The sequence below is a fragment of the Aedes aegypti genome, chromosome 3 (assembly GCF_002204515.2).
Source record: "Aedes aegypti strain LVP_AGWG chromosome 3, AaegL5.0 Primary Assembly, whole genome shotgun sequence".
Lineage (NCBI taxonomy): Eukaryota > Metazoa > Arthropoda > Insecta > Diptera > Culicidae > Aedes > Aedes aegypti.
This window is the reverse complement of record NC_035109.1, coordinates 1,861,078-1,887,676: the sequence shown is the minus strand read 5'-3', so window position 1 is coordinate 1,887,676 and position 26,599 is coordinate 1,861,078. Positions and strand designations below refer to the sequence as shown.

The window sequence follows — 26,599 nt, the reverse complement described above, 5'->3', positions numbered from 1 at the left end:
TAAACAAGGCGTACATGGCGGGCTTGATTGAAACCAGAATGAAAACACGGCGCAAAAGTAATAGGCGACACTGAAAATAATATCGATTACAGGCTTATAACATTGGGCGATACTGGCATTCTTGAGTGCGTTTAAGGCGAAACCTTATAATATTTTTTTTAGTACGAAATAGCTAGGGAAATTGTAGGAGATGTGTGTGGTATTGATGAGGATTGTAAAACTAGGTTTATAAAATGTGTATTAAAGTGAAAAGGTGAAAGTTTGAGTATATTTTCTCCAATTGGGATTAAAAATTGGACATGAGAATTTCATTGCTTATTTTCTCATTGTTATTGAATTGTCAGATAGGCCCTTATCGCGAATCCCTCTCGAAATGTATTAGGTTGTGCACTACATATATAGAATCATACACTCAGGCAAATACATTAACAAATTCCATAAATTTTCCCTTATGAAGCATTAAAAAATCCAGAAAAGCCGATTTCAGAAGGCTAATATGGATTCCATACCATTGCAATGATAATCATAATCGAAAAATTAGATGAACATACTGAACGCTTACAAATTTCATTGCGCGCCTTATGATTTCCATTGCTTCCATTAGTCATTCCATTAATGAAACCATACATCATAAGGCTATTATGGATTTCATATTAGCTCGATGAAAACCATAATCGCGAAGTAAGTTATACTTCATTAACGTATATCAATTTCATTGAACCGCCTTATGATTCACATAGCTGTCACTAATGTGAAAAACTCATAAGGTTGTTATTATGAAAATTTGCAGCACAAAATCACCGCCATCATTGAATTCCAACATACTGCGTCAAATTGTTCAGAAGCCCAGAAAGGAAGTTCGGCAATTTATAATCGTGGAGATCCAAAAAATTGAACAAAGAAAATGGAAATTTAGATTTTAATAAACGGAAAAGAATGGTCGAGTTTACGTCAACTTAATATTGTAGTCTGAATGATTGCCGATTTGCTCAATATCTGTCGCTTAACCAACGTGTAAAAATCGCCGAGGCATAACTCTATGTACAACAGTATATTGTTGCGTACTATTGTGATGCTCGCAACACGGCAAAATAGTTCGAAATTCAAATTCCACACGTTGGCTAATCATTTGCCTAATATTAGGTAGATGAAGGCATTGACATATCTGTAAATACTCTAAATGAAATGTATTGTTAATTGAATATAAAAAACGAATAATGAAATAATAATTTTTGTCATTAAAAGTAATGTAATTCATATTGTTGATAGAAGAAATTCTTTAATATTTATTTCAATTTTCATAATGCTGTTTTATGATATAAGCAAGACATCACATTGGCCTGATTCAGATCAATTCATAAGGTTAATCAATGAAATACTTACCGATTCCTTGTGGCGAATAAACATAAGGGGAAATAATGAATATTCATAGTATTTTTGCCTGAGTGTAGTGATACATTTTTCACATCGATATATGGAGTGGTTCTTGGGATTTGCTTCTTCAAATGGATAGAGTGATTATGGTGACTGTAGTGTTTTTCGGTTTATATTACTTAAGTACTGTTAAGCATTTTGTCGAGAAAGTTACGTTTGGTGCACGTCCGAACTCTCGCGTAACAATTTGAAAGGGCCAATCCTCAGATCGTTGACTCTGAGAAAATTCGAATTGAATATTATTCACCACATTTTCATTTATTCTGAAAACTGACAAAAATGTGGAAAAATGACGAATGCTTTGGCCATTTTTGATTTTCAACAAGGCATGGGCCTTTTTTATTGGCCAAAATAGAATTTTATTAGCGTGCTTGGCCCAAGGCTAGGCCTTTTCGGTTTTCAATGAATGAGCAAGAGAGAGTCATTGACCTCTCACCATGCTGAGGCCAATGGCAGTTTGCGAAATTTTCCGATTGTAGGCCCTCTTGATGGAGCGAGGATTAATCATTGGCCTTTTCGAGCGGGGGCCAATGAATGATTTGAAAAAAAAGCGGATATTGGCCGTTTTGAAAATCAAATTTATAACGGTAAGTTTTATGATTATGTTGACAATGTTTGCATAGTTTGTGCGTGTTGGGAGATGCTATCGAATGGTATCAAAACCCGATTTGTTTACAATTTGATCATTGGCCCTTTAGAATTGTTACGCGAGAACTCACCAACATTTCTTCAAAAGCGAGGACCGATCTTAATCTACCAAAAGCAATCACAATACTGACTGGTTGCTCTCACTTATACTCTTTTCTCTCCCTTCTCTTTAACAGTCACGGGGAAGGGTAAGTCGATTTAATCGCTTCTCAACCCAACTACCATGAGCCTTTTCTTTATTAACCCTCTCAAATCCTTAATTCCTTTCACTAATATCCCGCATTAATATGAACCATAATTGCACTGTTTCCAATACTATCCAGAACCATATGTTACAGTATCTGAATAATTTCGTATAACTCCCAAAAAAACAATAAGTCCACCTGTTGCTTTACATTAAAACTATAAACGGAGGAACGAAAAAATAGGAAAGTAGGTACTCATTTTTTATTTGTTTTATTCCATGTTTTTACTTTTGTCCATTTCTGATAATAATAATTTAATATTACATGTTTTTTTAGAGTTACCTGCACTACTTTCAAAATCTTTTAAATAATTTTCGCCAATATGTTGATGATATGTAGCTCGTAATTCGCGCTTGTAGATGGGTTCGATCTGGGAGGGAGAAATCAATACAAAATTTCTGTACGTCATAGTGAGCCGAGATTCCGCTGTCACGAACTGTCACTGTGAGCCCAGATCTCAAACATTGGAATAACATGGAAAAAGCGCGTAACTGATTAAAACAAATTTTCGCATTTCATCAAAAGTGACAAAAATCGAATGAAAATCAATTCATGCACACAATGCAAGTAATGTCACGTGAGCACCTTTCAATCGGATTGAATATAAAGCATTGAAAAACGCATCGTTTTACTTTTTCCAATAAAAATTAATATTTAGTGCATAGAAAACTGTGGCCCTTTTTCCATGTTTGTCAGGAAAAATCGAAAGTACACAACAAAAGAAAACTAGCGATTTTCCCCAAGCCTGCCTTGATTGTTATTCGCAAGCTGGAGTTATCTTGCAGTTCAAACAAACATTGTTATATATTTCGTGTGTAGTATCGGTGCCTCCCTCCCAGGGTTCGATGATCGAATCCGAACTCCGGATGATTTTCTGTTGGTATTGAACTGCTTCTACTGGACTCTACATTGCAAATCTTCCGCGCAAACCACTGTAGGGAATGAAAATGAGCTTTTGTTTATATATAAGAAGTTTACAAATTAATGTTGAAGTACCTACCCTCATTAAGCATATCGTTGTCTTCGTTCCTATCGCTAACAACACTTCACCGGAACAGCCATCATCGTGTATATGGACATTTGGAATAGACAACAAATACAGCGTTGGTTTCATCCGTTGACATCTTTCCGTAGCCTTTTATGGATATTGTTGAATGGATACTTGTTATTCGAGAATCTTTTCGAATATTACAAAGTTATTTACTTACCGTAATTGCAGCTGCCAAGTTAACGTAACTTGAAAGCGATTGTTCAGGAACCGCCCGTATGTTGCTTTCCTTTTGCATCATCAATGCTCTGGGGAAGAAGAATGAATTTACAAAATCGAAAGAATTAAAGGCAATTAATACAAGCACTTACCACTGGATTACGATTATGCAGAGGTCAAGCAAACCCATTCAGATAGCTGAATTCGGAAATTTCGCTGACGGATTTTTTTTCACACCGGTTTGATTTGTCAAAACAAAAATCGAATCGGACACTAAAAAAAAACTTACACAGTACCATTACGAATTAAATTTAAAAAAAAAAACAACAAAATGATTCCGTTTTACTTAGGGTTTGTTCACAAATTTTATAACGCCGAAAATTACCATTTTTGATACCTACCCATCCCCTCGTAACAATTGTTGTATGAAAATTTTGTAAATTTTGTATGAGCTGTAACATTTTGTAGATACCCACCCAACCCCTTCAACGTTATGAAATTTGTGAACAGGCCCTTATCGGGACTAAAACATAAGCAGCAATACAAAAAAAAAACAAGTTATTTCACATTGTTTGTCGAAATGTACGAACGCATAAAATAATGTTCAATTCTCGCATACTCTGAGATAACGCCCTAAAAGCCATTGGTAGCCACGTGTGTAGCTCATTGTTTCTGAGCACAAGAAAGAATAAGCATCCAAACCAACATCACGGGCAGGTAGATAATGATCCTTTCTTTGCCATAGCGTTGTTGAATAACATGAAAATCCATTCAAATACTCAGAAACAACGAGCTACACACATGGTTACCAATGGCTTTTAGGGCGAGATCAGAAGTTATGCGAGAATTCATGATTTTGTTAAAGCCATATATCCTCTATAACAATATTTAAGCGTGCTACCAAAACTGAGACAAATTATTACAAATACCAATTTGTGTAACAGTTTGCCAAACTGTTAAGTATTGGTATTAAATAGTAAAATGCAGGTGTGTAAGTGTGGTTCTCCGAATAAATGCGAAAACAATTTGACAAAAGGGCGGTAAATGTTTCCACCATTTCCAACAGATTTACATCCCCATATTGTTCAACAGTATATGAGTAGTTTAATATATTGTCACAATTTGAAATGGATTAATTAAGCTGTTCTTAATTGTATACTGATTTTCGTTACGTATTGTTTAACAAAATGACAACAGTTTGCGATATATTAACATTTTCAGTTGGAAGAAGTTTATAGTTTTGACAAAACGGCAAATTGGATTTTTCTATGCGGGATCCCTTTATTCCCTACATCCTTCCCGTGCGGCCTTAATAAAACTCAGTCGTTGTTGGCGCGTTAAGGGCTCATTAACAAATATTGTGCATTCAGATTAACTTTAAACCGAAGTTCATAAGGGAAATGAAATATTATTGTAAGCATAAGACGAGAAATTGTACCACCCTATTGCTGATGAGTCATGGATCACCCTATTTTGTGTTAGTTTCTCCCTCCATGATTGCATACGTGTCAGTTGAATTAGAACGTAAAGAGAAAAAGGTCGTACGGAATAAACCATCGTTGTTCAGTAACCTGTGTTTTTCCTCCGGATCATTGACCACAGTTTTCAGAAGTGGGATCCTCTTGGTCCTGTCGGAAACTACTTCGGACCTCGGAACGTGCTGGTGACGATACATCCGACGTTGGTGGAGACGATTTTCCGGTTTGTTCCATGACGATGCCGATAACGAGAAGTATGGCTGCCCGGCAGACGGAAAGCGCTGTGAACGACGAGAAGTTTTACGATGTGAAAAGCGAAGACAAAGCTGATAAGAAGAAGCCAGATGGTGGATCCATCCAACGAAATAACACCGAAGTTCAACAGAACCCAACTTTTGCTCCATCCAGTAATGTATCATAGTCGTAAAACTACACCTGCCGAGTCCAGATTGCATAGTTTCGAATTAGAAACTTTGGCAATCGTATACTGCTTACAGCGTTTTCGGACTTATCTATTCGGACTCAGTTTTAAGGTAGTGACCGATTGCTCTTCATTGAAACATACCCTGCAGAAGAAAGACGTCAATCCCAAAATAGCGAGGTGGGCGTTATATTTGGAACAATTCGATTTTGAAGTTATTCATCGACCTGGTTTGAGGATGCAGCATGCGGACGCGCTATCAAGGGTAAACGTATGTCTAATTGAGGAGGATCAATGTTCTTCAACCCTTTTTGAAAATGCGCTGTATGTATCACAGTTGAGAGATCCTGAAGTGGCTAAACTCAAACGAGCGGTCGAATTAGGTACTTTGAAGGATTACGAAATTCGTGATGCAATTCTCTACAAAGTAGTTGGTGTTAAGTCGTTACTCTACGTTCCTGCAGACATGATTCCCTCAGTTACTAACAAATTTCATAACGATATGGGCCACTTTGGAGTTGACAGGGTGTGTAATTTGATTAAACGCACTTATTGGTTTCCGAAGATGCGAGATCAAGTTCAAAACCATGCTAAAGCTTGTATCACATGCATAGCATACAATCCTCGAAATAAAAGATACGATGGACATCTTTCCACAGTTGAAAAACCTACGGTTCCTTTCGAAATATTGCACGTGGATCACCTGGGACCACTTGAGAAAGGCAAGGGAAAAAACGAGTATATTTTAGCTGTCGTGGATGCCTTTTCAAAATTTATCAAGTTATATGCAACTAAGACTACGAAAACATCAGAAGTGATGAAGTCTTTGAAAAATTACTTTCATGTGTATTCAACACCCAGAGTTATGATCTCCGACAGAGGGTCTGCCTTCACTTCTGATGCGTTTGGAAAATTTGTTGAAGATCATGGATTCAAGCATATCAAAGTGGCTACAGCGTGCCCAAAGGCTAACGGACAAGTTGAACGATACAATAAAACCATGTTGCCACTGATCAGCAAGCTTGTCGAAGAATCTGGAAATTCCTGGGATTCAGTGCTAAGTGATGCCGAATTTCTGTTGAATAACACGGTGAACCGAGCAACGGGATGTACCCCGTCTACTTTACTGTTTGGTGTAGATCAACGGAGGCGCATCGTACACGATCTGACAGACTACTTGCAAAACATGGAAAATCCAGATGAACGAGATCTCATCAAAGTGAGAGAAACAGCTGGTGAACAAATGAAGAAACAATCGAACTATAATAAACGTACTCATGATCGTCACTGCAGAAGAAACACTAACTATGAAATGGGTGACTTAGTAATGTTGCGAAGGGTTAATGTTGTTGGGGACAGAAATAAACTCAAACCAAAATTTCGTGGACCGTATGAAGTTAAGAAAGTGCTCAATCGGAATCGGTATGTGGTGGGAGATATAGAGGGATATCAAGTGTCGGGTAAACGTTTCGAAGGTATATTTGATCCGTTGAATATGAGGCTCTACCAGAAAGTGAACTGCCCAAAAGAGGAAAAAGTTGAGGATGAGGAATCTGACGTAGAATACCAAGATATAGAATACTTGAATGAGGAAGAAGTAAATCTAGGGTCAGATGTCGAGTATGAAGACGTAGAATATTTAGATGAGGCCATTGAAGTATAAGTTTTATTTCAGATAATTAGTGCAGGATGGCCGAGCTGTAAGCATAAGACGAGAAATTGTACCACCCTATTGCTGATGAGTCATGGATCACCCTATTTTGTGTTAGTTTCTCCCTCCATGATTGCATACGTGTCAGTTGAATTAGAACGTAAAGAGAAAAAGGTCGTACGGAATAAACCATCGTTGTTCAGTAACCTGTGTTTTTCCTCCGGATCATTGACCACATTATATTGTGTATTTCTTCACTACACTGATATCAAATCTTCATTATATTTTAAGTACAGATACCAGATAGATGTTGAATTTTTGCCTCAAATTTGATTTTATGTGCCCGCATATAAATTTTAGTTGATAACAATAAAATACAATGTCAATGCACATAATCTTCACTTGCGTTCTAATGCATTATAAAGGCCAGATTGTTACAACCTGTTTATGTTTCAAATTGAAATCCGAACACTCACAGAGTAACGGGAAGTAAACATGTCACCTTCTGCATCACCCTTCTAGCACGATTTGCGTTTTTGAAATTAGTTGCTATTTGTTTAAAAATATGATTTCATTCTCAAAAGTTCTATTGGAACGACTGACTCGATGGATTATGGAGTTTTGTTTGACTAGAAGGTAGGTTTCTTTAAGTGAAAATGTTTGAAAATAATATATTGACGAATCAGCCATTTATATCTTTCCAGAGATTCTGAATCTGACTGTACTGGATTCAAATTATGTGACGGTGAACGGGTGAACGTTTAAGGATTCGCCTATTCCGAAAAGATATCAGCGCAAACTCCCACATGCTCTAGCTTTACCCGTACTCCGGCATAAATGAAGACTTTCTCATCAACCCTACTGCTGCTCACTTTGCCATAACCAAGGCTACGAACTTGCTGCCGAAAATCCACTAAGTCCACCAACATGATTTGATTAAAGTGTAAATAAAAATGAGATTGAGTTCAGTTAACCGTATAAAGTGTTTAATTAGCTTTTAGATTATTGTTTTATATAAAAAAAATAATAGGGGAAATAAAGATTTGTTTGCAAATTAAATATATTGGTGAGATTTATGGAAATTACATGCAATCGCACATAATTTATAAAGGCACTCTATTTGAAAACTAAGGGTAACAGAGCATTTAATTTTATGTGCAGAATTAATACACTCCAAATGCGAAGCTTGATTGCAAAAATACATGTGCGCTGCACATATAATCTAGTAGGAGATTCAGCTCAGCGTACTGGACTGCGAAGTGCGGCCTCATAAGTGCGAAAGTGTGAATAAACGTGCCGGATTACATTGAATCCTGGTGGTGTCTTCAGAGCACTTATTCTTTGATTTACGAAGAATAGGTCCCCTAAAGACACCTACCCGATTTGATGCAATTGCGCACTTTTATTAGCGTTTCCGCACTTGTAAAAATTTCTGCGATATTGTGCTCTGCAAGATAAATCCACGTAATGCGATTATCTGAAAATGTCGATATACCGTCGCAGGGACAATGAAAATCACCAAATGTTTCAGATTTAGCAAATTTGAAACATTTGTGTCCTTGAAGGACGAAAAAATCCAAGCCTACTTGAATTTTGACGTTGCGTTTGAATTGCGCGCATATCTTCTGCGCGTTACCGCCGCCGCTGGATGTGGATTTAATATAAGCGCCGCAATAGTCCAGTGGTAAAAGAAATGCGCAATATTATTATAATAATATTTTCAACAACAAAAGTTCGCCGAAGTTCAGCGTCGGCATTCAAACAAAGTGCTATGCCGACAAAGGCTTTCCTTATGCGTCGGCGAAGCACTAAAGGGTTTATTCATAAATTTCATAACGTCAAAAATGATCATTTTTGTCACAAACCCACCGCCTCGTAACGCATTTTGTATGAATATTTTTCGAATTTTGTTTGAGCTGTAACATCCTACCCCCTTCAGCGTTTTTGAATTTTTGAATTGACCCTAAATCAGAATGCCGACGCCGAACTTCGCCGAAGTTTTGACTGCCGAACTTCTAACCAAAGACAAATTAAAGACCCCCATGTCCCTTGCAGCTGCCCAAAATTTTATGGCTCATAAGGTAATCTAGAATGCCGTTCAAAGTGTACTGCGATCTGTCAAACTTGGGTACCTTTTGCACTACCGAGGGACCAAATGCAGTACTAGAAGTGGTACCCAATCTGATCCCGAGTGGGACGGACCTGTTCTAACTGTCACTCGTATTGTCAATATCTTAACGCCGATATCGCCAGAGGGGGTGGGCGAGGAGGGCGACACTTTCAGATATTCTGGACCTTCCCAGTAAACACACCATCGTATATGAAGGAATATAAGAGTACAAAGGTGGAGGCGATATACGTACAACTTGCATGCAGCCTTATGGCGCATGTACGTATATCGCCTCCACTTGTGTACTCTTATGCACTATCATATACGAGTTTGTGTTCACTGGGTTGTTGATCTTCTTGCAGCATATTATCTTGCTTCATCTGTGACATCTTTAATACTGTTTCCATCTTCACAAATCTAGCTCATATTTCCGCATCTTAAAAAATATTATACATTTCCGTCCGAATTCCAATACAGGTCGGACTCGATTATCCGGAGACTCGATTATCCGGGGACTCTATTATCCGGGATTCGATTATCCGGAATTTTAGACTCGATTATCCGGAATTTGTTTTTTGATGTTCTTGTTTTTCAATTTTTATGCATAAATCTGAGTTAATTTGGTATTTCAATATACAATATGAATGGTTTTGCAGTTTTAAACGTGTTTATGAAAAGGGGGGTTTGAAAAAGTGTTTTTTGTGTATGCTGGTCAATTTTTTTTTTCTAGTAGAGACCCCTAAAGTTCCTAGAAATAATTTCTGGCTACACCACCGCATCATATAAATAAAACAACAACAAAAAAGATAATATTTAAGCTCTTTTGTCGAAGATTTCAATTTTTTTTCTTAGTGATTCGATTATCCGGAGGATTTGATTATCCGGAGTGAAAAAAAATTCGATACTCCGGATAATCGAGTCCGACCTGTATCTTATCAAAAATTCACTGCAGAATGAAAGAGAGGCAGATAGAAAATAGTCAGAATTAACTTTAGTAATTTGTTTGCAGTAATTTGCAATGTTTCAATTTCTGAGTGTGGTCAGTATAGTTACTATCGTTATTTCTGGCACCACTGCCCTCTCGGTCTCTCACCAACACTCAGCCACTCAGTGATGCACACGATGAGCTTTTCATCGGATTCGCAAAAGCTTTCAATTAAGGTGAAACTATCTATGGAATCCAGAAAATGGCCAGGTCGAGAAAGTAATTGGGTTGTTTAGTGAAGAAAAATTCACAGTTTGTTGCAGCTTGATCGAAAGAGCACATCATTCTAAGTAGGGCAAACGATCCCTTAGTGGAGGTAGCTCCAATAGTGGAGGTAGTGTGTTTTGACATGTTTCGCACTAATTTATGGCTATGTGATATTTTTCTATGATGTACGATGCAAAAATGATACAAGTTATCGAAAAATATTCATGAAATTTAACCGTAAAACTTTTTAAACCAATTATTTTGCTTAATTTTTTTGCTCCTTTGCACCTATAGTGGTGCATCAGTACCCATAGTGGAGGGTCCCATAAGAAATCAATGGATTGCGCCACTAAAGGAACCATTCTTACAACATACCTCCACTAAAGGAACAGTGTTCCTATTATTGGTGCAAGGCTTTTTGCAGGGAAATTTCAAATGAATCGTGATTTTTATATATTTGAATGATAGAAGGATTTAAGATCTATCGAATGATACGTTAAAATCATATATTTCATGATTTTAACACCATGTTTTAACAGTTTTCCCTTAGGTGCACCACTAATGGTACATTTGCCCTATGACACGATTTTATTGCACTCCAATATCTCAATGTTCATATTATAAATGATTAACAAAAATTTCAATTCGTTGACTCAATGACGTTTCAATTTACACAATGACAGTTCGTTCCGAAGTGAAATTTGCCGAGGGGTGATTCAAAAGTGATTTCCATACTAATTTCAAACGTGTTTTAAAAATAGTTCCAGGTAACGGAAAATTGTGAAACTTTGGATCCTAGTTCAATTTTTAGAGTAGATTTAGAATATGCAAGAAAATTGATACCCCTAAACAAGCCAATTACGGTAGGTATTGCCTGACTAATACTTTTAGTAATTATTGTTCATATCAGAATATTTCATTGCCAATAGGATTTTTTTTACTTTCCATTATAATCAAAATCCCAGCAAGGAATTTGTTACCACACTTGTCAAGAGTTCTTGTTAATCCTGACAACGAGAGGTAGTATATTTAATTTCACCTTAAAATCATTCTTGCTTCGATGGCCGAGCTTTCATTCATCATCATCATCGTCTGCCTGACGTTCAGTCATCATTCAAGCACAAACCGCGAGTCAGGGAAGACGGGTTGTCCCCGGAAATTTTCGCGTTCCGTCCGTCCGTTGGCCAGTTATTCATTCGTCGGAAAAAGTGTTGTTATTCTATACTTCGGAAGTGCGATCGACTGCCTCTTCCATTCGGATCGGAACTTGGTAAGTTTTTCCGATTTGAGCAATTTCCCCCAAGAAGACATGCGGGTAATGATGCGATTCGTCGATCGCCGGACGGTTCTTTGGGTTCTTGGGCTGCTTTGACCGCTTTGTGTGTATTTACTGTTTGGTACGGTTGCACCGAGGAACACTCCAAAGTGAACGCTAGGAGACACCATTTTGTGTATTTGTTCGCGACTGCTTGCAACCGTACTTTGCAGGGCTAGCAGATTTGCCAATTTGACTCCAGGTTCAATTTAGTTGGGATGCCATTCTCGTGCTCTTGGGACAAAAACTTAACGAATTGCATTTTCCATACCGTGTATTAATAATTAAGAAATATTGTTCTAACGATTATATGATAATTAAAGTCTTGAATGTTAAAATTGAAACATTCCTTATTAGTGCTAACAGAGAAATACCTATCGGTAAATCTGGCACCCTTGTACTGTCAGTATTTGCTTGCTACCCAGAGTGAGTGAGCGTTCGAAATTAGTAATCCTTTGAAAGTCATACACGTTAAAGTTTCTCAGATAGGAATAATAATCGATTTTCGTCGAAATTAGTGCAAAATTTGGTAGAATAGCTTTTTATTGATTTATATCGAGTTCAAGTTCTTATAGGTAAGTGATTCACGATAGGAAAGACCGAGAACGGGCTCAAGATGTGTTGGTTGTAAAATACGATTCGCATGAAGTGTGGATCGATTTTTCTTCCCAAAATGAGCTTTACACTGCAATTATGTATATTTGTACTACATTTAGAACGGCTTTTGATTTCTTTCCTGTTGATTTAGAAATGTTTTCCAGAAGTTATATTCTATTTGAACAGAATTTTCAGATACGTAAATTTGAATATCTCGCACTCGAAAGATGTCAAATCAGTAGGGATTCTAGCGTTGTAAACGAAGCTCCAGCAGTGACTTGTGTAGGGATGTTCATTTATGAATTCGTATTTGAGTACGAAAGTGCAATGCTGCCATCTGGAAAAAGTTTATGCTGCATAAAAAATCTTAAAGCGAAGTAGGCCGCCATTGAAATTTGTACACTCAGGCAAATGGAGTATCGGAATACATAAGAACCCCTTATGAAAATTCGCCACAAGGAATCGGGTTGAAATTCATAAATTTGCCTTATGAAACCAACATTTGAAAACAAAAAATGTTTACGCGGCAACCTGGAATTGATCCAGGAACCTTGCGATCGATAGGCCCGTGCGTATACCACGCGCCTATCGACGCCTTGATGTGATGTGATGCTAGAACGGTACATAAAGCGCTCGCATTGCAATAATCGTTCCACTTTTCATAAGGCAAAATGTATGAATTTCGATAGTCCAGTTTGCTGCGTGTACGCGTCGTTGATGATTGTTGCTAATTCATCTCACGATTTCGAATCAAAGAAAATCAGTTGGTTTTGCACTGACATAGCTGTAAAAGTATCAGCATACTTTCTGCTCGTAATAGCAAGTAGTGATACTTTTCTGAATCAATATTACTTATGGTGACAGAGTTTTATGACATTGAAATTGCAAGCTGCAAATTCAACATGGCTATCAAAACGAATGACGGGCTACTTAGCCTTAACCTGGCAACCCGGATAAAAAATACAGTACAAAAACAATAATGACAAATAAAAATGAGGTTTAATTTAGGTTAAAATCTATTTTGAAAACTTGAAATTGGCGATTGCGAGATAACTTTGATTGTGATGAAAATGTAGAAAAAAAGTTTTGTATAAGAATTTTGGAGCTTGGAAGTTATTAACTGAGAGCCATTTTGGCCAAAGTTGCCATTTTCGCATTCATATATCGTGTGGCAGGTACGATAATACACTATGCCCAGGAAATTTCAAGGAGTCAAGGAAATTTCCGTTACGAAAAGGTCTTGGGACCTACCAGGAATCAAACCCAGATACCTTCAGCATGGCTTTGCTTTGTAGCCGCGGACTCTAACCACTCGGGAAGGTCAGAGAAAATAAGGGAATTTTATTTTCAATTTTGAGTCGACACCCTGAATACAGTATATTGGAAAATAGCAATACAATACGACAGAACGATTCACTGTAAGATATATGAGGTTTTTACAATATAATGCATGGGTTGTTATGTAGGGCTGGGAATGGTAATAGTAGTAGGCTTGAATTTCGCGAAAATCACGTGACTTTTCTCACTACAGTACTTCAGAATCATGAATCTCATCAAGTAGCCTATGTTGGGTGCATCAATTTTCTTAATCAGTATCGTCATTGAAGGCTGTGAACGCGGGAAATGCAGCAGGAAATAGAACAATGTTCTACAGTAGGAACCACTCGGCTAAGGAAGGATCCTTGTCTTAAAAAAAATAGAGGGGGTTGTGTACATCTCAAGTGATTTTCTGCATTTGAATTTTAGTAGATTGTCATAGTTGCAGCCTTCCTTTCGGTGGGGCAAAAGTTCGAATCTAGTGTGGGGCAAAAGTTCGTTGGCTAAAACACAAAATATCAATACTTTTATGCCAGACATACTTTATACCAGCCGTAAACTTATGTTTGCCGAAAAATGCACTAAATTTTCATCAAAAAAGCCCAAAACAGGGTTAATTGTAATACACCCAAAAAATAGCAGTTTTTCGCAAAACTAAGTGAAAATGTAAAATTTTTGTGACATTTTTCGCACGATCAGGCAAATTTCACTAAATTTGAAGATAGTATGTGGATTTCAGGCAATTCGAAAATTTTTCCAAACTATTTAACTATTTATGGAAAAACTAATACACGTCAAAGCATCCTTATGATAGGCCTAGAAACGCCCTTACATAAAACATTGAAAAATATTTTATCTTCTTTTGGTTCCATACATCGAAAGTTTGACCAAATATTACAATATTTACGTCGAAAAACAACAAACAGCCATAACTTTTCCAAATCTCAATCGATTTTTATGATATTTGGAGTGAAAGTCTCTTACTTGAATAGCATTCGAACCACCATGACATTTCTAAGTTTTGATTTGATTTGAGCTAGAAATCTTAAAAAGAAACTCTTGCCCCACTCGAACTTTTGCCCCACTTTACTCTATCGTAACGGTCGCAACATTATAGATTTTCAATTCACACCCAGTCCCAGTATATTGCCGTAAGACGTAGTTAACGTCAAAAGAATAATGAGCGAAGAAGCAGAAATTGGTCTGCTTTTATAGTGTGCTTCCCAACCCACGTGTTTGAACGTGTTTAGTTGCGTAAGAAGCGGGTCGACATTTTCACAATTTTCGACAGTCTATCGTCAAAAATCAAAAGTTTTTTTTTAATTTGAGTAAAATGTTGTATAAATTCCCGACCGATTGGTGGGAAAATATTGAAAATCTACCGGTAAATGGCTGAATTGTTAGGATTCAAAATTTTACATAATTTCGTGACGGTCGCAACATTTTAGATTTTTAATTGACACCCAGTATATCGCCGTAAGACGTAGTTAACGTCAAAAGGACGCCAAGCAAAAGGGTGCAGTCTATAAGCAACTGGCACAAGAAGTTCTTGGCGACGAGGTTGATGGAAGATCCCTGACTGCAGAAGTGACTTTCCAGTGTAAAAATCTGGATGAGGTCACCATGCAGCGGAGGTCTCGGCTGCCCTCAAAGAGCAGTGTAACATTGACGTAGCCATCCACCTTTAAGACCCAAACGCAATGATAGCGGAACGGCAACGGAAAGCGGAACCGATTCGTCAGCATGAATCACACCATCCTGACTGAGCTGTCAACGAACGACAGTGAACCAAGTCTGAGTCGACAAGCATGCTATAGTTCATGCTGGCGAACCGGTTTCGCTTTCCGTTGCCGTTCCGCTATCATTGCGTTTGGGCCTTTAGAAAGGGCCCGCAGGGCACCCAGCTGGCGGCGATCAGGCTGCCGGTCGCAGAGGCCAACAAAGCGAAGAACTTGGGCATACTCAAGGTAGGCTGGTCGGTTTGCCGAATGAGCATACAACAGTCTCCTGAAGTTTGCTTCAAGTGTTTCGGGAAGGTTCATATGTCGTGGAATTGCAATGGTCCCGACAGAAGTAAGATGTGCAATGCGGCACCGATAGCTATAGGGCAAGGGATTGTAAGCAGGTCGCTAAGTGCCTAATATGTGACAGAGCAGACAACGCACACTTAACGGGCGGACCCAAATGTCTGGGCACGAGCGGAGTATCCAAGCAGCCTAAACGGAAGTGACACAGTTAAATTTAAACCACTGTGATGCAGCCCAGCAGCTGATTTGGCAGTCAGTCTCGGAAAGGAAGACTGACGTGGTGTTACTATCGGACCCATATCGCATACCAGCCAACAACGGGAACTGGCTGGCGAGTAGGTCTCAACAGCTAGCAGGGACGATATCCAAGTAATAGGCTCTACCTCAAATTAACGGCGTGTTCTATTGCAATTGTTACTTGCCCCCACGGTTTGGAGGAATTTTCCCACATTATCGACAGGATGATAGCCGAACTACACTGTAAGAACAAAGTACCCTTTAATGGGTAAAAAAGTACCCTCTTTGAGAGAAACTAGTTTAACTCATAAAAAGAGTAAAGGCCCTGTACTCATTAAAGAGATTAAAGAGTAAACGGCTTGTACGTCAGATCAACGAGTAAATTTTACCCACTATCCGAAAAACATATTTTGAGAAACAGAGTAAAATTTACTCTTTGTTATTTAAGAGAATTTAATATGATTTGTATGCTACTGTCGTAGAAAAATCTAAATTAGAATCCTAATAATATAAAAACATCAATTTATTCAATAAAATAATTCCAATAAACACAATTATTATTTTTCGGTCTAATGCAGGAGTATCATTTATTGTCAGCATTTAGGGTTGCTGGCTGGGAAAATGGGGCTGCTTCTCTTGCAGGACATTCATATAGTTACCGCGTATACTCGGCATTAAAATCATCCTGTAAAAATTGATTTTTCAGTTAGCGCACACGGCAGGAAAAAGAATTTATTTAGTGCACCTACCTTGACCTTCTGGGCACTTATTTCTACTATGTCTATTAAAAACTGCTGCATCGTCTAATGTGGAATTCTACTTTTATTAAATCGCAAGGAATTTTTCACCCATTATCAAGGCTGGTAGCGAGTCACTTTTTAGTGACTTGGTCACTTTTTTCAGGCCAGTCACTTTAAAGTCTCTTTTTTGAAGCCATTTAAACTAAAGTAACTTTTTTCGTCAAAAAGTCACTTTTTCCAACTATTTTGAGCTAAATTTTCGAGAGAAAATTATGAATCGACCTTTTTTAGTTTAGGCTATTTCAGTTTAAACATATTGGTTCGTGGTTTTATTGTGAAGAAAGCTTAGAAAAAAGTTATTCTTTCATAGAGTTCCACGCAATTTATAATAGTATCTAAGCTATTATTAATATTGTGTAAGTTCATGGTTATAAAACTAAAGGTTTAAGTGTTAAGTATTCTTTTTGAGTATCTCGTATATTCTGTTTTAATAGAATTTTTTATACCTTGTGGTGAATAACTAGATGTTTATCTTCTATTGTCGAACACTATGCATTATAAATTTTCTCTTTGTCTTTGAAAATCGTTTGATTAACCATACCATCCTGATATAAAGCACATTAGCTTTTTAAAATTTTACAATAATTTTATAATAAGGGTATTTAACACTAAAACGCAAAACAAAGAACAATTATTCAATGTTCTATTTGAGAGTAAAAACTTATACTTCTTAGGACAGACTTTATTTGCAAACCAAACCTTTAAAAATGGCCTGATAGATCTTAGCTAGAGTATACACTAAGGCTTTTTTTTACGTCGGTCGACGTACCGCGTGAATTTTTACGTACCGCCATGTTATTAAAAAAAACGGCGTAAAAAACATCGTGTTTTCGGCGTTCCATAACCGAATCATAACAAAACATTGTTTGAAAAGGGAAAAAACATGCTTAGGTGTTTTTTACGTTGGTTTTTTTTTTAATAACGCGGATTTTGTATGCGGTAACGTGTAAAAAAATTCCGTGCGCTGCCTTTTTCTATTAGGCATGTATTTAAACAACTAGGGTAGGTGTACCAGTTATGGACATAATGGTTCCCTATTTTGCAAAACGTGATAATTTAATTGTTTCGAAATGTATAATCATTTCGTGTGTTTTACTAGGTAGATATCAAATATATCTTAATATATCAAATATACATTTAAAACTATTTCAAATCTTGCATAACTTGTGAATTCGCCCTAAAAGCCATTGGTAACCAAGTGTGTAGCTTGTTGTTACCGAACAAGCGAATGGACTTACACGTTATTCAACAATGCTACGATGAAGAGAAGATCCCCTTCTATCTTCCAGTGGTGATAGTTTTTATCCTGATCCTTCCATTTGCTCAGAAACAAGGAGCTACACACTCGATTACCAATGGCTTTTAGGGCGAGATCACAGGTTATGCGAGAAATGTGAATGTTTTCGAAAATTCACATATGGCCATATAGGAAACCACTATAGCCATAACTGGTACGCTCTCCCTACTTAAGAATGTATTTTATCAACATAATATTTTTTTTAAAGAACCTCTTTCGAAGCTATTTGAGAATGATACCAAAACATATACTCACAGGGTTATAAACAATAATGTCAATACAGAAATGCTTCGAAGAATTTATTGTTTTCATTGAATCGGTCATGAACTCATGCATGCTTTCTTCAAACAAATGTCGAATCCTCTTCTTGGCTTTTTTGAATCACGTCTGCAGGAGGTTTTTTGAAACACGTAAACCAGTTTTACCCATATAGTTAAACTGGGCTTAAGGCTTAAGCGATGGTGAAGAAACCGCTTATTAATCGTTTATTTATTAGGCTCATGCGCAAAGAGTTTATATTTGACGGTCTAAAAGTATTTTTTATTGCATAGTTTGTTACACTTCAATCGACTTTAACCTCCAATGTCAAGTGAATCATGAATGTGTCCAAGTAATTTTGATTGAAATATTAGAAGCTTAGTATCAATAACTACTTTAACAGCATAACTCAGAAGAACAGCCTATCAAGCATATTGTCTTTATGCTAAATGTCCATCCGGCCAAACGTACCTCCCATTAAACTTATTGATGAAAAATTGTAATGTCACTCAGGCTTATGGCGAAGTAGGCCGTCATTGAAATTTGTACGCGTCGTTGATGATTGTTGCTAATTCATCTGACGATTTGGAATCAAAGAAAATTAGTTGGTTGTACACTGACACAGCTGAAAAAGTATCAGCATACTTTATGCATGTAAGCGCGTATAGTGATACTTTTTCAAGTCAATATAAACTATCTTGACTGAGTTGTATCACTTTGAAATTCAAGCTGAAAAATCATCATTGTTGCCAAAATGAATGACGGGCTACTTAGCCTTATGTCAACCATTTGTTCTCTCTTAGTCGGCATTCGAAGGACGCTACCGTCTACCGTCTATGATACATTGGTTTTAAGAAGTATTTCAATCAATATTCGATCTTCTATCATTATTTTCAATTGGATATATTGAATAAAGCCCAAGTATTACATTTTCCTTAATCTTGATTTAGTTTTGATTTCACAAATGTTCCAAATTCTTATTGAATTTTACAAAATATAGTACTTGGGTGATATATAAGACACGAAATTTTGAAAAGATTGAAAATCTGCTTATAAAAGAATTATTAACGTAAATGTAAATTTTTCTGTTTGAAAAATAAATTATAGACAATATCTTGAAATTTTTGAAGTACAATAAGAATTTTTAAATATGGTATTCAACTAGGATTACTTCCTTCAGTAGATCATATTGAATATCCATCATATTAGATATTTATGGTAAAACAGTATAATGGAATTGAAATAAAAGTGATTACGGTTAGATTTTCAAGTCACTTTTAGTCACTTTTTCGAGAATCGAAAGTCACTTTTTAGTCACTTATTTCTCAAATTTGGTCACTAAATTAACTTTTTTCGATATCACTTTTTGCTACCAGCCCTGCATTATAGAGTAGAAGAACGGAACATATAAAAGGGCAAAAAATACCCATTATCTGAAAAAATAAAATACCCCTATTTTTGACGTTTCCATATATCAAAAAATAATGGGTACTTTTTCCACATTAAAGGGTAATGTCAAGTTTACAGTGTAAATAATCGACAGCCAGTAGTGATAGCTGGCGGCTTCAATACCGTGGCAGTAAAGTGGGGTAGTCGCTGCAAAAACCAACTGGAGGCCAACTATTGTTGGAATCCCTGGCCGCATTAAATGTAGAGCTGCCAAATATGGGTACAGTGAGTGCCTTCCGTAGAAATAGTGCAGAATCGATTATATTCGTGACGTTCTATAGTCCTTTTAGGTATCGTAATCCGGGGGTAACATTAAGTTTTTGGAATATTTCCTTAATTTTTCATTTGAAAACGACATATGCGTAAGTTTTATATTTTTAAAACAAGTACTAGCACCCACCGTTCGTGACCATATACTGTATTTTGGCTTTCAAAAGATTTAAGTATGTTTAAATAAATCTTCTTTCTCTTGGCATTAACGTCCCCACTGGGACCGAGCCGGCTACTCAGCGTAGTGTTCTTATGAGCACTTCCAAAGTTATTAACTGAGAGCTTTCTTTGCCTAAGTTGCCGTTTTCGCATTCGTATATCGTGTGGCAGGTACGATGATACTCTATGCCCAGGGATGTCAAGGAAATTTCCATTACGAAAAGATCCTGGACCGACCGGGAATCGAACCCAGACACCTTTGCTTTGTAGCCGTGGACTCTAACCACTCGGCTAAGGAAGGCCCCATGTTTAAATCATTTTTTTAAAGTAATTTTTGATTTAGCCGATATGGTGTAACATTGATCACCCATGTGAAAAACGATAGGTAATATTGAAAATGTCGTTGCGGAATACGAAGACCAAACTCGTACAAACCATTTACTATTTGAGCTATTTCAAAAATAAAAACACTTCAAACCGTGGAGTACACCTAAAGGTAGGCAATTTCCTAAGGAAATTCTGCATTATTAATAGAATTTCGTTAATATTGCTTAGTTGAATAAACTTATGAAAGATTTGACAACAGAATTGTTTTTGGCCATGCCATTTGTAGTAACAACCGCATTTTCCTTGCTCATACCGTTTGCAAAGCTCATGAATGTTTGGTAGTGTCATGCATAATGATAAAAATCATTGATTCAAAAAGTTGACAAATTTACACATGAACGGAACGCAATTTTTGCAAAAACCTCAATTTTTATTAGCGTATGAATGTGAGAAACAGAGGTACCATTCATACTTTGAAAATCTTCCATCAATAAGGGATGGTACACAAATTATGTCACGCTAAATTTCAACTTTTTCGACCCCCCCCCCTTTGTCACACTTTTTGTATGAGTCCTCTGAAAATTTTGTAAGGCTTGTCACGCTTGGCTCGACCCCCCCCCCCCTTGGAGCGTGGCGTAATTTGTGCATGACCCCTAAATGATAATTTGAATTTTTTACGAGAAGGGTCCCAAGAAACATTTGCCTATTTTATAATCATTTATTAAGCAATTTTTCACAACTACATACTGAATAGTTGCATATTATATTACTTTGCAGCTGCTGCGCACACATTGTTCAAGCAAATCTGGCGAAATTATTAAGCTTCTTATCATTTAGTGACTGTCATCATATATTGTAATGATGTTTATTCAGGTTTCACTTAGCTTAATAAGGATTGATGATTTAACAACGCTAGTTTAACAAACTACATTATTGCAGTTTAATTCAGCATCATGTTTAACAACATTTTAAAAATTTGCAAGTGAAGCCTTTGTTCAGGCGTTGTTCATACAAATTTGGAGAAGTTATAAAGCGTGTCGTTGTATATTGACTTTATTCTACAACTTCAAAATCGCTTGATAAGCATTCATCTCAGCTTTTATTCAACTGCCACAAAATTGATTGAAAACAAATAAATGACTAAAAATAGCTAACACTGTATACATCAAATGCAGTGTATACTTTTCCCATGAATTAATAACCACTTTTAATAATTACCTGGATATTGGATTCAAACTCGAGACCTTCCCATCGTCAGCGGTATACCTTGCCATCTGCGCCATCCTTGAATTCATATATCAGCCTTCCAGTGCCCAATATAAACCTCTTGTAGCTGATTATTGATCATGCTTGAGCTTCTATTCAACAATAACTAATCAACACGTGCTATGCTGATCAACAACTAAATAAGCGCATTACTTCTGCTGCTGTTCAGTACTGATGCGAGCTGAACTCAGTCGGCTATTTATAGTGCACAGTGAGACAATTTATTTCAATGCTGGTCAAAAATAAAGTTTATTCACCAAGGAAAAACAGTCTGGAATGATTAATCGAATTTCATAATAAGTTTTAACTTATTAAAACTTTGATTGAATTGTTCATCTAACTATACTAAAATTCATTTATTAAATGTATAATATTTCTACTAGGTTAATATTTTAATTATTTGTCGTACTTTTTCCATCTATTAATCATTATACAAATATAAAATATATTTCAATCAATAATCCTATGTTTTGTCCATTTTTCAAAAATTTGGCTATGGTGTGACCTCTTTTGTAAGGCTTCTTTGTTGCTGAACAATGTGTTTAGTAATCGTTATTTTGGACTTCTTTGGATGACCTGCTCGGATGATATATCTATGTTGTATTAGGATTTTATAAAATACCTATTCAGCTTTAAATCATGTTCATGTTAAACATGGAAACAGCTGAAGTGCGAAGCAACCAAAACGTTAGTTCGTCTCCTGTATATCTGTTTACACAATTATATATCTATGATTAGTAACTTTTTCCGATATCAATAACGTCGCAGATGATGATCACTACATTACGAAAATTTAAATTTTGGTATTTTTAATCCAATGTGATTCGAACTTTACCCTCGTTGATCCATTACGTCCATTACGTTAATCTATCCATCGCATACACGTCTTGGATTTGATTTGAAAAACATTTGAAACATTTGAAAATAACATAAAAGACATAATATGTTTTGCTTGAATAAGAGCATACTCATATACTGTTATTCACATTGTTTATAAGTTTTACTAATCATGCTGGTCAACATTTTAAGTATTAGACACTGAAACTTTTGTACGATTTGTTGTTAATCAAATGTTTAATATTCTACTAAAATGATGGCTACAACCTATAGAAGCTTTTAATCAGTCAATTGTTAAACTTCTTATGTGTTGTAGAACAAAAGCTACTATATTTGCATTTTCGGAGGTTTATTCAGCTCTTATTCAAAACACAAACTGCAAGTGGAATAACAGCTTTTTTATAGGCGGAAATTAATTTTATTCAATTAATGATTCAACTAAAAATTTGTTCAGCAATGGTTGCTGCTATGCAGCTTGTATTAAACACGTAAGTATCTTAAAAGCTACTAATTGTTCCTTGGGGTCATACCGATCAATGTTACCCCGGTTTACGGTACCATGAAATGGCGCGTTGATGACGGTTACACTCATAGCAATCATCAATCGATTCGCTATAGTATTATACCAGGCGGGCAGAGGGCAGTACGATGTAACTCGACCCAAGCCCGAGGTTAGAAAACAGGCGCTTCGACGGCGAAGTATTCACTGAAGCCCTGAGGCGCGAAAGGAACACGAATCACGAGCGTGTGATGCTTCCATGCCGAGAAAAGCCCCTCCTAGAGAGAACGGGCCGCCGGTGTACTGGTGGTGCGAATCAATTGCAAATCTTCGAGCAATCTGCCTTCGGGCTAGACGAAGAATGCAACGCGCACGCACAGAAGCACAAAGAGAAGAACGCGGTGCAGCATTCAAAGAGGCAAAGTTAGCTCTCAAAAAGGAAATCATGAGTAGAAAATGGGCATGCTTTGGTAGTTTATGCCAGAGTGTCAACTCGAGTCCGTGGGGTAACGCCTACAGAGTGGTAATCGCTAAGCATCATCCCATAAGTCCACGGCCCCCAGCGCCGTATGTGGCAGATGAAGGAGAAGAAGTGGCGACGGTGATGATACAGGATCATGTGCTTAAGAGTAGCAAGCCCATACACTGAAATGAATGTTTTTGTAGAAACTACTGAATCCATGGTAAAATTCAGAACTGCACCAACGATTTTCAACCGACTATATTAATCTGTTAACTCTACCAAAACATAGTCAACATCACTACACAAGAAAATTTCTTCTGTTGATTTAACCAGAGTTGTAGTATTTTTGACTAGAAACATTCTTGATTTGAGAAGTTTATCATCATACTTTTGATCACAGTGTTGTATGGTGGGTGTCACGGATTGAAATACAATGCTTTGTAGTGGATGCTACTATGGACATAGTCAAATTTACTGCACTGCTCAGTGATTTTCACCAGATTATAGTAAACTTAACAGATTTTTGTAGTCGGTTGAAAATTGTTGGTGCAGTTCTTAATTCTACCATGGATTCGGTAGATTATACAACAAAATTTGTTTGCGTGTACCGAACGGTTTCTGACGAGGCCATGTGTATCATAGCCGGGATGATCATCAAGGAAGATGTTCGATGCTTCAATCGAAGAGGTTCCAGAGGAGTCCACAACGCGTGTAAAAAGACGCTCTGAGGTTGGCAGCTGGAATGGGATAACTACACTAAAGATAGATGGAATCATCGGCTAATACCAAATGTTTGTCAAATTGGTATGAAAGAAACCATGGGAAAGTGAAACCTGACGCAGTTTCTATTATGCTGGTGTGGGGGAAACAGCGAAGCATGTCGTGTTCGATTGCCCGCGTTTCATTGTTTTAAGATAATGGGTGATATGAATAAAAAACTTTGAACTTTACTACATGTAGCATCTACTCAAAAACAAAATCCACAACGTTTACTACACTTTTGGTATGAATAAAAAACTTTTCGAACATGTAGTACTTACTACTTTCAAACATGAGCAGTGACTGAAGCTGCACGTTAAGAAATTTACATTCAGAGTGCAGAGTGATTCTGCACGTAAAGAACAATCTATTCAGAGTGACGCTTAAAATTATTACAATCATGCATATGAAGAAAATGCATGGAATCTAATCAGTAGCGATTTGGCTCTAGGGGGGGTTTTGTGAATTTCAAAATACTCTTTGAGAAGATATTTTCTGGCAAAAAATCGAATTGATGAATTTAAGTAAGTTTTTTTTTTTGCATAGTAAAATAAATTAGGCAATTGCAATACATGCGCGTGATGCTATTCAACCGCTATATTTTGAAATTTTTCAACAATATAAATGACTTCGATTATTAAGTGCAGCAATTTGCAATACAAATCATTGCCCCTATTGTTGTAGAAGGTGAAAAGTTAATCAAGATTGCAAAACTAAACTGCCAGAAGAAGACGAATTGTCACATCTTACAGAAATGGCAATCTAGAAAATCGAGTAAAAAAGTCATAAATGAGTTCTGCTTTCATTGTGAATATTTTATTTGCAAATGTGTGATAACACCCTAAAATTTTCAATGCTACAATTAAATTTTGTTTTTGGAAGACTTAGTACATAATACGATTGTTTTACTTGTTTAGTGGGACGCCAATGCATTCATATTTTTAATGGACACATCCAAAAATTTTAAATTAACACCCTATGTATTTTTTTACGATTTACTAAAAAAATAGAATGTAATTATTGATTCATACCTACAAAATCACAACATTGTTGAAATTCCTATTGGTGGCGAATGCTTCAACCGGGAGCTAAATTCAATAGCATTCGCAGATTTGTTTTTCTCTCTAATCTTTAAAAATCAAGGAATTCATATGCTCTGGAGATCGCAAACTTTGGCAAAATGCTGAGGCAACTGTAAGAATTTTGATATTTAAGATACTGCATCAATAAAAAGATTCCAATATATCTGAAGGTTGTTCAAACTGCTGACTCAACGCTTTCAGTTTGATTAAAAAAGGCCTGAATTTTTTGTTATTCATTAGCTTTCTATAGCAATAATTACCAGATAATTTTATTTTTATCAAACTCCATGAAGAGTTTAAGAAAAAAACAACAACTTTGAAGAATAATCTGTAAAACTACTGACATTAACAGAGTTCTTACGAACCAAACTAAGTGACTGCTCTGTAGTTGTATGATGTGTAGTGTTGAATTTCAAAAATATACTTGGAAACCTTATAATTTTCAGGCTCTGGGGGGGGGGTTTTGACCCCCAAAACCCCCCCTTGGTTGCGCCACTGAATCTAATCGATTACACGACAACTTGCACAAATCATGAAGGTGCTGTTATTTGACAAGATTTGTAGTGTAATTTTGCGATTAGTCTGGTATTCTCTTTATATCTATGATTTTATGATGATGGTACATCAAATAATTTTCTGGGTAGTTTTCGGCCTTCGCCAACGCCAGTGATTGATGATTTTTTAAATACTAGCTTAACATCTATGAAGAGATCTTGAGATTACAGCTATCAAATTTAGAACCACATATTTTCTAGTACCAGTACTGAGATTCTGGTGAAATTGCGGTAGAATTTTGATGCTCCCCGTGTGTTTTCTTAACAGCATGTTGAATTCCGGAAGTTCTAAGTGTTTCTGTGATATTCTCGTTATTTTGGTGGGGTTTCTGATAGTATCCTTGGAATTTCTAGAACTTAGAATGTCGAAATTTTTATGGGAATTGTAGTGATTCCATTGGTAGTCGTTAGGATTCAATGAGGATCTCCCCTAAAACACCATGGTTCCCTTTGAAATTATTAAAATTCTTATCGATTTCACAAAAAATCCCATTGAAATCTATAAAATATTTACCGACATTTAAAACGTTTATATTGAAGCTATGCTTTGAAATTCCAACGGAATCTTTTTACAATAATTACAAAGATTGATTTTCAGAATTACAAATATTCACACAATAATTCGCAGGAATCCCACCGCAATATCATAGATTCTTACAGAAATACCGTCTCAAAGATACCCAAAGAATTCCAAGAGATT

At 36.6% G+C, this 26,599-nt stretch overlaps 1 protein-coding gene and 1 long non-coding RNA gene across 5 annotated transcripts in view; one reads left to right on the top strand and one right to left on the bottom strand.

The window, feature by feature from the left end:
- Positions 1-3,124: 3,124 nt before the first annotated feature.
- On the bottom strand, positions 3,125-3,797 carry LOC110679034. Its single transcript, XR_002502154.1, has 4 exons — positions 3,687-3,797; positions 3,536-3,623; positions 3,328-3,462; positions 3,125-3,259 (listed from the first exon to the last, which is right to left on the bottom strand). It is a non-coding gene; the product is annotated as an uncharacterized LOC110679034 (long non-coding RNA).
- A 7,693-nt stretch (positions 3,798-11,490) lies between these two features.
- The window catches only part of LOC5568556 (REST corepressor), a 63,513-nt gene continuing 48,404 nt past the window's right edge, over positions 11,491-26,599 (top strand). The window contains exon 1 of one of the 4 annotated variants that reach the window (XM_021853687.1): positions 11,491-11,656. The gene's annotated coding sequence lies outside the window, so the exon portion shown is untranslated. Of the gene's footprint in view, positions 11,657-12,112; positions 12,277-26,599 lie in introns of those variants that run through there. The other 3 variants (XM_001652331.2, XM_021853688.1, XM_021853689.1) reach the window with 3 other exon arrangements.